The sequence below is a fragment of the Eurosta solidaginis genome, chromosome 3 (genome assembly GCF_040869045.1).
Source record: "Eurosta solidaginis isolate ZX-2024a chromosome 3, ASM4086904v1, whole genome shotgun sequence".
Lineage (NCBI taxonomy): Eukaryota > Metazoa > Arthropoda > Insecta > Diptera > Tephritidae > Eurosta > Eurosta solidaginis.
The window spans coordinates 263498690-263512466 of NC_090321.1; the positions used below are offsets into that span (position 1 = coordinate 263498690).

Sequence of the window (13777 nt, forward strand, 5' to 3'; positions counted from 1 at the left end):
ATTATTTGAGTTGAATGTTGACATAATTTACTTATATACTGTAAAGATATTAAATTTTTTGTTAAAATTTGACTTTAAAAAATTTTTTTTCTAAAAGTGGGCGTGGTCGTTCTCCGATTTTGCTAATTTTTATTAGGCATACATATAGTAATAGGAGTAACGTTCCTGCCAAATTTCATCATGATATCTTCAACGACTGCCAAATTACAGCTTGTAAAACTTTTAAATTACCTTCTTTTAAAAGTGGGCGGTACCACGCCCATTGTCCAAAATTTTACTAATTTTCTATTCTGCGTCATAAGTTCAACCCACCTACCAAGTTTCATCGCTTTATCTGTCTTTGGTAATGAATTATTGCACTTTTTCGGTTTTTCGAAATTTTCGATATCGAAAAAGTGGGCGTGGTTATAGTCCGATATCGATTGTGTACCCGATTTGTGTACCCAATTTTATTACGATCCGTTAAGTTTTCTTCGAGTTATGGCTCCCGAAACATAGAAAATTGCTTAGTCATAAAAGGGGCCGTGCCACGCTCATTTCTTTAAATTTGAAGTTTTTCCTATTTATTGTTATAAATCCACTTGTGAAATGAATACCATTGATATAAAGCTCTTTTTTGCAAAGATATAGCTTGTTTTATTCGTCCACGACCCTTTTAAATTCTTTTATATAAAAGTGGGCGTGGTCCTTAACCGATTTCCTTAATTTTTCTTCAAAGCATTCCTCCAAGCCAAACTCTCTGCCGAATTTAATTACGATAGGTTTAACGATTTTTGATTTATGATTAATAATATTTGTAAAATTTATTTTAACACAAGTGGGCGGTGCCACGCCCATTTAAATTTTATTTTTTTTTTTTCAAATGTTTATCAAGAGTCTCAATAACAGTCCACACGTCAAATTTTAACAATCTAGGTTTATTATTTACTAAATAATCAAGTTTTTTGTGTGTTCCAAAATGATATATATATAAAAAGTGGGCGTGGTTATCATCCGATTTCGCTAATTTTCAATACTAGGCTATTCTGGGCCCAGATAAGAAGATATCTCAATATTTACTGAAGTTATCGTGTTAACGTACAGACGGACGGACGGACGGACGGACATGGCTGAATCAAATTTTTTTCGATCCTGATTATTTTGATATATGGAAGTCTATATCTATCTCGATTCCTTTATACCTGTAATACCCTGTGTAAAAGTACAGCTGGGTATAATTAATTGATTAATCTTATATCCTGCCAGTTCAAACTAACCTAACAAGTTCGCTATTGAGTAAACAATTTTTTTTTGTTATACAGTTTCAATGTTAAATATTTCAGTCATCCTTGAAAATACTTAATTTTTCTCTTGGCTATTTTAACTTTAGAGCCAAATATAGTTTGAAAAATGAATTATCCCTAAATGGTCACTTAGCCAATTCCACACAAGTTTGCATACTTTTGGATAAATTTCAAGGCACTCGACATTCTTATTTTGTTTTAGTCTTAAACTTTGCGCAACTTAAGTTTATTTGGCAAAGATTATATACCACATATGCAAGCTCATATGTACATCTGCTTGTACGAAATATAATCGTCATGTTGTAGGACACTTACATAAATCTTAAGACAGTTGCAACAATTGCCGCTCGAATACTTACCTTTTTTGGCCGTGACACGAAGAGTAATTCAAAAATTTACTTTTAGTTACTCCTTTCCCGCCTCGTCTCTCTTCAATTTTATTGTATGCACAAGCAACTAGTGTAATTTTCAAGTATATATACTAGATATCTAATGAATTATAAAAGAACTTAACTCACACTAGTATCAAGAAAGAATAACAACAATAACACAAAAACTGTTGCAACTGTTTTTCACACTTGAATGAACCGACGATGACGAAGGCATTCAATTGGAAAAAATGCATATTTGTAGTTTCTATTGTAAAGTTGGCTCTATTTCTAATTTGGCACTGTGCAATAAAACAAACAACAACAACACAACAAGTACAATAAATTCTTTAATAGTTTTTGGTTAATCACACTTTGAATGATTGCATTCATAAAACGAAATTTGTTTTTTTTTTTTTCGTTTTTCATTTCACAATGTATCAAGTCAAATTACTTCTTAAAAATGCAAAAACGAACACTGTACACGCCACAGTTAGTTGCACGTTTCGAAAACTTTTTATTGTAGCTCAGCTAACTCAATTCAAAAACACTTTATACATGAAACTCGCGCTCCAAACTAAACTTTGCCACAGGTTTACGTGCCATCTTATATGATACTTCGAAAAACTTAAATGCAGAGCAAACCAAAATACTCACTTGCAATAGCCAATCTTAGATAGTCATCTTTGCTCGCAATTTAGTAGCTTAACCAAGCTAAGCTCAGCTTGCTAAAGGTGTTCCAGTTATGGTTGTCTCTATGTTTTAGTTGTTGTTATTGTTGTAAGAGTTACTAATACGCGATTTGTAAACGATGAACAGCGCAAATTCAGAAATGTGTTGGTTGTTGTGTTCATGCGTTTTTGCGAAGATGAGCCATTCATGCGAGTGTCTTCGTTTTGTTAGAGACCCTGCTTCGTATAAAAATATCACACATTTTCCGTTTCCTCTTCACAACTACATACATACTAAACCTACACATATTTTCTTACTTTAAAGCTTATAGCGTTATATAAGACCACGTAGACATGATTCACATACAAGTATTTAATGCATTCTGACTTAATAAAAATAAGTTTTTCACCTTGTAATAAATAACGCACTACTCTCTTCCATCTAGAGCTAAAACGTAAAATATAAAAAAATGTTAACACTTCCTTTATATAAATGGACAAAAATCAGAAACAACTGTGTCCTTATACAAAGACATATTCTTGCTGAATTTTGATTTTAAAATTTTGACATAGAAATTGTAAAAATATTTATGATAAATAAAAATGTAAAAGTGGAGCGCATATTTCTTGGATTGGAAAGTTGGCAGGAAATGAGTCAACTTACGGTTACGCAAATCTCTTCAGATGGTATTGAAGAGTGTACAGCAAGCAGAACTCCACCTCCAACCCTGTTCAGGCGGTCATTTCGATATATTTGGTAGTCATTACAGAGGATCTCTGAGTTAAAAACATGAGGTTTCAGCCAGGTTTCGGTTAAAGCAATTATATCGTAGCTTGAGTTAAATGATTTTAAAAACAGTTCTGTTAACTTGGTGTTTAAGCCTCTAACATTTTGGTAAAGTATATCTAAAGCAGATTTTTCGTTCAGTTTTTTGACTCAGTGTTATTAACAGGGATCTTTGCTAAGTTTGGTACACTCTTTTCCGCCTATATTCAAATTCCCGCACAAGTGCCCCAGAGGGCCAAAAATCGTTACTCAAGATAGTGTCAAAATGGTCAATAGGTACATCTAATCTAAAGGAAGATACGTTTCTTTCATAACTAAAATTAAATTTCCGAATTGTTACGTCATGGGTTTTCCTTTTTGAGAAGATATACGATATCAGATCCTCCTCAGTAGTATCCCTCTCGAATCTTGACACGAATATCGATTTTTTAGGAGGGACTACAACCAACTTCCTAGTTCCAGGCTCAGTCGCCTGAGAACAGTTTGCAGGTTTAATATTTTTTCTAGCTGCTAGTTTTGTTGGAGGTGCCTTTGATGTTGAAGGCTCTACTGTAAGAGGACTTGGAGATGCTAAGTTTATTAATTCTATCGTGCTAGGTGTAGGAACGATTGGGTTCTGGATGTTTTGAACGGGGTCTAGGGTCAGTACGCCAGCCGAGACATCAGTTCGTTTTCGTTTGCTGTCACGACTGTCGCTGTTAGCATTAGCAGCTGAATCGGTAATACATTTGAAAGTTTTAAATAAGTTTTCATAATACTTGAATTTATCCCCTAATGTAGAAAGTTCCTTACCGATTTCGGAGAATGCGTTTCGGGTATGTTTGAAAAGCTTAAAAAGATCCACGGAAGTGCATTTCAAGCACGACCAACGCACACCCTTGTTCTCGTTGATCGCATCACACACCCTTGCTGTCAAACTAGCGCACTTCATATGAGCAAGCTCATCACAAAGCCAGTACGACACGAAACGCTCGGTATCACCTTTCAATTGGCATTTAACAAAATTGCAAGACATTATAAGTTAAAGTAAAATTGATTAAACAGACGGAGGCAGTGAAAATAGTTTGGAGATCACAGTAAGAAAATCACTGTTTGAGCAGTTTGAAGATCACTGTATGAGCAGTTTAAGATCGCTATTAACTGACGCTTAACAACACACAATGCAAACAGCTGTGGCAGTGAAAAGAAAATGAAGTAAATGTGCACGAGCAAATAACAATTGAAAACTGAAAATAAATAAATGCCAATCAAATGCAACAACAAATATGCAAAGTGACTCGGGAAATATGTATGTATGTATGGATATACACACTTTATCAATTATTTTTAAGATACAATTTATTTTAGTAAAGAAAAGCAGAACTTTAAATTGCTGAATGCAGTACACAACGTGTTTACACGTGTTTTTAGCACAATAATTATTTAAACAAACAAATTTATTGATTTAAGACAAAATAAGGCACAGTAGAAATCAAAACACAAATTTACCAATCCTTTTGGAATTTGGTAGGGGCATAGATTTTATGACGTTAACTGCTTTCTGTGAAAATGGGCGAAATCGGTTGAAGCCACGCCCAGTTTTTATACACGGTCATCCGTCTGTCCTTCCGCATGGCCGTTAACACGATAACTACAGCAAAAATCGACATATCTTTACAGAACTTAGTTCACGTACTTATCTGAACGCACTTTATCTTGGTGTAAAAAATGAACGAGATCCGACTATGACCACGCCCACTTTTTCGATATCGAAAATTCCGAAAAAAGAAAAAAATGCCATAATTCTATACCAAATACGAAAAAAGGGATGAAACATGGTAATTGGATTGGTTTATTGACGCGAAATATAACTTTGGAAAAAACTTTGTAAAATGGTTGTGAAAATGAAAATGTTCTGCAGGGCGAAATAAAAAACCCTTGAAATCTTTGCAGGTATTACATATATAAATAAATTAGCGGTATCCAACAGATGATGTTCTGGGTCACCCTGGTCCACATTTTGGTCGATATCTGGAAAACGCCTTCACATATACAACTACCATCACTCCCTATTAAAACCCTCATTAATACCTTTAATTCGATACCCATATCGTACAAACACATCCTAGAGTCACCCCTGGTCCACCTTTATGGCGATATTTCGAAACGGCGTCCACCTATAGAACTAAGGCCCACTCCCTTTTAAAATACTCATTAACACCTTTCGTTTGATACCCATATTGTACAAGCGCATTCTAGAGTCACCCCTGGTCCACCTTTATGGCGATATTTCGAAACGGCGTCCACCTATAGAACTAAGGCCCAATCCCTTTTAAAATACTCATTAACACCTTTCGTTTGATACCTATATTGTACAAACGCATTCTAGAGTCACCCCTGGTCCACCTTTATGGCGATATCTCGAAAAAGTGACCACCTATACAACTACCACCACTCCCTTTTAAAGCCCTCATTAATACCTTTAATTTGATACCCATATCGTACAAACACATCCTAGAGTCACCCCTGGTCCACCTTTATGGCGATATTTCGAAACGGCGTCCACCTATAGAACTAAGGCCCACTCCCTTTTAAAATACTCATTAACACCTTTCGTTTGATACCCATATTGTACAAGCGCATTCTAGAGTCACCCCTGGTCCACCTTTATGGCGATATTTCGAAACGGCGTCCACCTATAGAACTAAGGCCCAATCCCTTTTAAAATACTCATTAACACCTTTCGTTTGATACCTATATTGTACAAACGCATTCTAGAGTCACCCCTGGTCCACCTTTATGGCGATATCTCGAAAAAGTGACCACCTATACAACTACCACCACTCCCTTTTAAAGCCCTCATTAATACCTTTAATTTGATACCCATATCGTACAAACACATCCTAGAGTCACCCCTGGTCCACCTTTATGGCGATATTTCGAAACGGCGTCCACCTATAGAACTAAGGCCCACTCCCTTTTAAAATACTCATTAACACCTTTCGTTTGATACCCATATTGTACAAGCGCATTCTAGAGTCACCCCTGGTCCACCTTTATGGCGATATTTCGAAACGGCGTCCACCTATAGAACTAAGGCCCAATCCCTTTTAAAATACTCATTAACACCTTTCGTTTGATACCTATATTGTACAAACGCATTCTAGAGTCACCCCTGGTCCACCTTTATGGCGATATCTCGAAAAAGTGACCACCTATACAACTACCACCACTCCCTTTTAAAGCCCTCATTAATACCTTTAATTTGATACCCATATCGTACAAACACATCCTAGAGTCACCCCTGGTCCACCTTTATGGCGATATTTCGAAACGGCGTCCACCTATAGAACTAAGGCCCACTCCCTTTTAAAATACTCATTAACACCTTTCGTTTGATACCCATATTGTACAAGCGCATTCTAGAGTCACCCCTGGTCCACCTTTATGGCGATATTTCGAAACGGCGTCCACCTATAGAACTAAGGCCCAATCCCTTTTAAAATACTCATTAACACCTTTCGCTTGATACCTATATTGTACAAACGCATTCTAGAGTCACCCCTGGTCCACCTTTATGGCGATATCTCGAAAAAGTGACCACCTATACAACTACCACCACTCCCTTTTAAAGCCCTCATTAATACCTTTAATTTGATACCCATATCGTACAAACACATCCTAGAGTCACCCCTGGTCCACCTTTATGGCGATATTTCGAAACGGCGTCCACCTATAGAACTAAGGCCCACTCCCTTTTAAAATACTCATTAACACCTTTCGTTTGATACCCATATTGTACAAGCGCATTCTAGAGTCACCCCTGGTCCACCTTTATGGCGATATCTCGAAAAAGTGACCACCTATACAACTACCACCACTCCCTTTTAAAGCCCTCATTAATACCTTTAATTTGATACCCATATTGTACAAACGCATTCTAGATTCACCCCTGGTCGACCTCTATGGCGATATCTCGAAAAAGCGACCACCTATACAACTACCACCACTCCCTATTAAAACCCTCATTAATACCTTTAATTCGATACCCATATCGTACAAACACATCCTAGAGTCACCCCTGATCCACCTTTATGGCGATATTTCGAAACGGCGTCCACCTATAGAACTAAGGGCCACTCCCTTTTAAAATACTTATTAACACCTTTCGTTTGATACCCATATTGTACAAACGCATTCTAGAGTCAGCCCTGGTCGACCTTTATGGCGATATTTCGAAAAAGCGACCACCTATACAACTACCACTACTCCCTTTTAAAACCCTCATTAATACCTTTAATTTGATACCCATATTGTACAAACGCATTCTAGAGTCACCCCTGGTCCACCTTTTTGGCGATATCTCGAAAAAGCGACCACCTATACAACTACCACCACTCCCTTTTAAAACCCTCATTAATACCTTTAATTTGATACCCATATCGTACAAACACATCCTAGAGTAACCCCTGGTCCACCTTTATGGCGATATTTCGAAACGGCGTCCACCTATAGAACTAAGGCCCACTCCCTTTTAAAATACTCATTAACACCTTTCGTTTGATACCCATATTGTACCAACGCATTCTAGAGTCACCCCTGGTCCACCTTTATGGCGATATCTCGAAAAAGCGACCACCTATACAACTACCACTACTCCCTTTTAAAACCCTCATTAATACCTTTCATTTTATACCCATATCGTACAAACACATCCTTGAGTCACCCCTGGTCCACCTTTATTGCGATATTTCGAAACGACGTCCACCTATAGAACTCAGCCCGGCGCCCTTTTAAAATACTCATTAACACCTTTCATTTGATACCCATATCGTACAAACAAAGTCTAGAGTCACCCCTGGTCCACCTTTATGGCGATATCTCGAAAAGGCGTCCACCTATAGAACTAAGGCCCACTCCCTTTTAAAATACCTATTAACACCTTTCATTTAACACCCATATCGTACAAACAAAGTCTAGAGTCACCCCTGGTCCACCTTTATTGCGATACCTCTAAAAAGCGACCACCTATACAACTACCACCACTCCCTTTTAAAACCCTCATTAATACCTTTAATTTGATACCCATATCGTACAAACACATCATAGAGTCATCCCTGGTCCACCTTTATGCCGATATTACGAAACGGCGTCCACCTATAGAACTAAGGCCCACTCTCTTTCAAAATACTCATTAACACCTTTCGTTTGATACCCATATTGTACAAACAAATTCTAGGGTCACCTGGTCCACCTTTATGGCGATATCTCGAAACGGCGTCCACCTATGGAACTAAGGATCACTCCCTTTTAAAATACTCATTAGCAACTTTTTTTTTGATACCCATATTGTACAAACAAATTCTAGGGTCATCCCTGGTCCATCTTTATGGCGATATCTCGAAACGGCGTCCACCTATGGAACTAAGGATCACTCCCTTTTAAAATACTCATTAGCACCGTTTTTTTTTTGATACCCATATTGTACAAACAAATTCTAGGGTCACCCCTGGTCCACCTTTATGGCGATATCTCGAAAAGGCGACCACCTATACAGCTACCACCACTCCCTTTTAAAATACTCATTAGCACCTTTTTTTTGATACCCATATTGTACAAACAAATTCTAGAGTCAACCCTGATTCACCTTTATGGCGATATCCCTAAATAGCGTCCACCTATAGAACTATGGCCCACTCCCTCATAAAATACTCTTTAATTTCTTTCATTTTATACACATGTCATACAAACACATTCCACGGTTTCCCTCGGTTCATTTTCCTACATGGTTATTTTCCCTTATGTTGTCACCATAGCTCTCAACTGAGTATGTAATGTTCGGTTACACCCGAACTTAACCTTCCTTACTTGTTGAACATAAGATAGCCTGACCAATATAAAGTAATTGGGAATACCATTATTCCTGGCCGTTTCAGTTAATTACACTATGCGACAAAATCAACTTTTTTTCCGTGCACCACCTACCACGACCACATTTTACTTTTTAATTTGCTGAACGTGTTAACAAAAAAAAAATAAAATTTCGAAATGTAGAATTTCGAACTTCGAAAGCCGATTTCTATTTTTTGGAGCCTAACTTCGAAAAACGGAGATAGTACTTTGTCTACATAAGCATCTATCTCTACAAAAAAGTGGGTTTGTTCCAATACCCAGCCGGCTGTTGCACAGTGTTATAGTTCACGAGCACCATAGCGTATGAGTAACTTCTTGTCGTGCTATACAATTTTGCCTACTTTCCATTGACGAAGCTTTTCTCGAGTGTTCAGTGCTCTCTCTTCCTCTCAGCCTTCCTATCATTGTCCCCTTCACTTTTTCTTCACCTATCCTCTGTCTCATTACCCCACTCCATCCCTTTCTTTCTGCGTCTCCCTTCCAATATGGATATCTACTCGATTGTATTCAGAAGTATATCAAATTTATATTATATTAAGTGTGGAGTACCCTTTATTAATTTTATTGGGTGAAAACATTTTGTTGAAAGCAATTTTGTTTATTCTTTTACTTATTTTATATATTATTAATCTGGGAAGAATTTAAACAACGTGGCATCATCGCTTTGGTGCAAGCAAACATACAAAAGTGTGTATTGTCCAAAAAAAATAAGGAGCTATGTAAAGAAGGCAATTGAGAAAGTTTGCACAACAACAAAGGCATGGTTCTGGCTGAAGGCGTTTGTAACATCTCAACCATTGAATGTCACGCTGTGTCAAGTTTTCCCAAATTCATACACATATCGTTAGCTTAATTCACAAAGGACCTAACCAACAAATTTAAAGTTCTACAAGAGAAGCAAAAAAAATTTATTTTCACATTGACTACAAGCATATATGTCATTGGCAAAGTGGTGTAACTTCGTAGTTATTGGTTCTGGCATTTAAATATAACGTACCAAAATTTGTGAAAAAGGCAGTTTCGAAAAATCTGTTTGTTAGGGCCTTAATTAAACTAACGATATATAAAAAAAAAATTGGTTTGCGTCAGTCTCGCTAAATTTCAAAAACGAGTTGACTGATTCCGATAGTTTTTTTGTTTTGTTTTGTTCGTTATGGTTCACGGATGGTATAGGAAAAATATTTTTTTAAGAAAAACATTAACTCACTTAATTTTCGCAATTATTTGAAGCAGGAGTATGAATGTTAGTGGGAGCTGGAATGGAAGTGGGAGTGGGTGTTGAAGGGAAAAGGGTTTTGTGAATGGGAGGGAGATAAGTGGAATAAGGTATGGAGAAAAATTAAAGATAAAGTAGAAGAGAATAACATAGGGAGTGAAGACTGGCAGCGAGGATCCTTTTTAAATATAGATCAACCACTTCCCTGTTATAAAATAAAAATAAAATAACAAATTTCTTCAGTTAGATAACTCACGTCATTGTATTGCACATCACGGCTGTTATTAACAATTTTCTGTATAAGAGCAATCAACTCTTATCCAAATATTATAATTTGAGATCCACTGACTACAATTAGAAAACTAACTTGTTATTACAAACTTATTTACTAATTATATTATTGTTTTCACTTGATTATATTATTTCTAATCATTTCCCCATACCCTTTTTTATATTTGCATAATGGCAACAGCTGCATACTTTCGTAACTTCATCATTTAGCTTTCAATTTTATCGTTTGTCAATATTTAATGAACGCTGTTTGTACATACATTCACATTAAAGGAGTACTAACGGATTCCAAACCATTAAAATGTGGTTACTAAGCAATGCCGCGCTCTAATAAATATTACATATATGTAATTTTTGGCCTAAATTAAAACCCTGAGTGCTCACCTCAACCACTATACAAAATAAATGTTACCTATAATTATGCATTGAACTATTTTTGCTGCACGCGAGCAGTTTAAACAAGTAAGAACAGGACTGTCTTCGGCTGTGGCGAAGACTTCATACCTTTCATGAATGGGGCTGACCAATAACCTTATCCCATTTGTAATATCCAAATAATTGGGTGTATAACATATGAAATATATTGTAACGAATTTAGGGAAAACTCCGCTTATTTTACACCTTCTGCAAACGTTCGAATACCTAAGCTCTTGAATAAATAACTCCAATATTCAATAATGCAAAATGGTCTTTATTAGACTGCTTTGAGAGTACTTCACAATAACTCTTACTTCACAACTAATTGCGTGTTTAAATCAAACTGCTAGTCATGCCTCAGCTTGCGCTGCTTTTATACTCTCAGCTTCCTCGTTCACCTATTTCTCCTAAGGTCTAGTAATTTCGTGAACTTCATGCTTGGTTACCAAGCATATTTGTAGTTTGTAGCCATATGTATCTGTATATGTGAGTACTACTTCAGCTGATGGTGAGTATCTCTGTTGCCTTGTATGTACATACGCATGTAAATGATGATTGATTTGTTTACGTACATACGAGTGGCTGCTTAGTATCGGCTTAGGGATGCTAGTATCGCTTAGTGATGTTAATATTCGTCACAATATAGTGAACAGATGTACACACCTAAGCGATTTTTAATAATAAACTATATAATAATAATAAATATAAAATAAACAAGTAATGAAGGCTAAGTTCGGGTGTAACCGAACATTAAATACTCAGCTGAGAGCTTTGGAGACCAAATTTTCTTTTTCATGGATACATACAAATGGTAATACTCAAAAGTGGAGCAACTTGCCTTTGGTATCTTTCTTCAGCTATCAATTCGTTTTGTTTGAATTTTTTTTTACATCACCCCTGAAATATTTTCGAAGCGCTCTTAATTATCTATTTTTGCACAAGTTATCGTATTAACGGCCGAGCGGGAGGACAGACGGTCGACTGTATATAAAAACAGGGCGTGGCTTCAACCGATTTCGCACATTTTCACAGAAAACAGTTATCGTCATAGAAGATATACCCTTACCAAGTCTCACAAGGATTTGTAAATTTTTTTTCGACTTATGTCATTAAAAGTATTCTAGACAAATTAAATGTTTTTTGTTGCACCATATCATTACTGGAGTTGAATGTTGACATAATTTACTTATACACTGTAAAAATTATCAATTGTTTGTTAAAATTTGACTTTTACTATTTTTTTTTTTTAAGTGGGCGTGTTCGTCATCCAATTTTGCTAATTTTCTATTTAGAATACATAGTAATAGGAGTAACGTTCCTGCCAAATTTCATCATGATATCTTCAACGACTGCCAAATTACAGCTTGCAAAGTTTTAAATAAACTTATTTTAAAAGTTGGCGGTGCCACGCCCATTGTCCAAAATTTTACTAATTTTCTATTCTGCGTCCACTCACCAAGTTTCATCGCTTTATCCGTCTTTGGTAACGAAAATTTCGATATCGAAAAAGTGGACGTGGTTATAGTCCGATTTCGTTAATTTTAAATAGCGATCTGAGATGAGTGCCCAGGAACTTACATACCAAATTTCATTAATATACCTAAAAATTTACTCAAGTTATCGTGTTCACGGACAGATGGACGGACGGACTTGGCTAAATGAATTTCTTTTTTCGCCCAGATCAGTTTGATATATAGAAGTATATATCTAGCTCGATTAGTTTATGGCGTTACAGGGTACCGTTATGCGAACAAAATTAATACACTCTGTTAGCTGTATAAAAATAGGTAGGTCCTTTGTGTGAGGATGCAAAGTTTCACGTTTTTTGTGGTCTGCATGCAATAGTTATGACCATGAATCACTTATCTCAACAATATATGACGTAAACGTGAGTATTTGATGACATTTGAAGCTTCTAGTCGTTAAAAAGGAGACAGAAATTACAGTTTATATGGGGTATATACTATATATACCACCGGTCTCTATACAAATTTTTCAGACAACAACGTAAGCATGCGGTGAAATTTGAAGTATCTAGCTGTTAAAATGGGGCAGGAATTGCGGAAAGTTTCTTATCTGAAGAATCGGTTTTGGGGGATATATGCTATATATACGACCGATCTCATCCATTTTTTCAGACAACAATATGTGCAATAAACGAAATCATATGGTTAAGCTTGAAGATTCAATATGATAAATTGAGGAAGATATGACAAAAATCCTCTTCTCTGAAAAATCGGTTATATGTGGGGTATTTGCTATAGTGGTCCGATCCGGCCGGTCCTGACAAACGTCTAACCGCACACCTAAATATACTCGTTCACCAAATTTTATCACGATATCTCAAAAATTGAGGGACTACTTTATACAAACTAGTTACTAGTTACAAACAGACAGATGGACAGAAGGACAGACACACATGGCTAGACATACATTGCTAAATTAACTCAGCTCTTCATCTTGATCATTTCGTTATACTTATTGATGGGTCTATCTATTTTCCTTTAAGGACTTTTGAGATTCGTGACGAAGTTAATATACCATTGCATTTTCATGAAAGGTATAAAAACAATAACAAATATGCCACAAAATTAGCCAATAAATGTGCAATAAAGTGCGTTTAGTATGTATTCAGTTTGGATATATCTATAGACATTTGTGTTTGTATGTATATGCACAGGTCTGCTATCAGCATCTTTGTTGGTATTTGGTCTAGGTTGAGTGCAACAGATGATTGTTAAAAGAAATGGCAAATCTAATAACTATTCCATCACGAAACATTTGTTAAAAATAATATGCATAGGCCTATACACAACACTAAGGGCTAACTCACGTTGATGCATGTACTACTT

The 13777-nt window shown here is 36.3% G+C and overlaps 2 protein-coding genes across 12 annotated transcripts in view; one reads left to right on the forward strand and one right to left on the reverse strand.

Annotated features, from left to right (window-relative positions):
- Positions 1–2202, reverse strand: part of Cyp49a1 (Cytochrome P450 49a1) — a 79196-nt gene extending 76994 nt beyond the window's left edge. The window contains exons 1-2 of one of the 2 annotated variants that reach the window (XM_067776221.1): positions 2106–2202; positions 1643–1772 (exon numbers count right to left, since the gene is read on the reverse strand). The gene's annotated coding sequence lies outside the window, so the exon portion shown is untranslated. The remainder of the gene's footprint in view (positions 1–1642; positions 1773–2105) is intronic. The other variant, XM_067776222.1, reaches the window with a different exon arrangement.
- The window catches only part of Galphao (G protein alpha o subunit), a 251069-nt gene that overhangs the window by 217710 nt on the left and 19582 nt on the right, over positions 1–13777 (forward strand). The gene's annotated exons all lie outside the window — the stretch shown is intronic.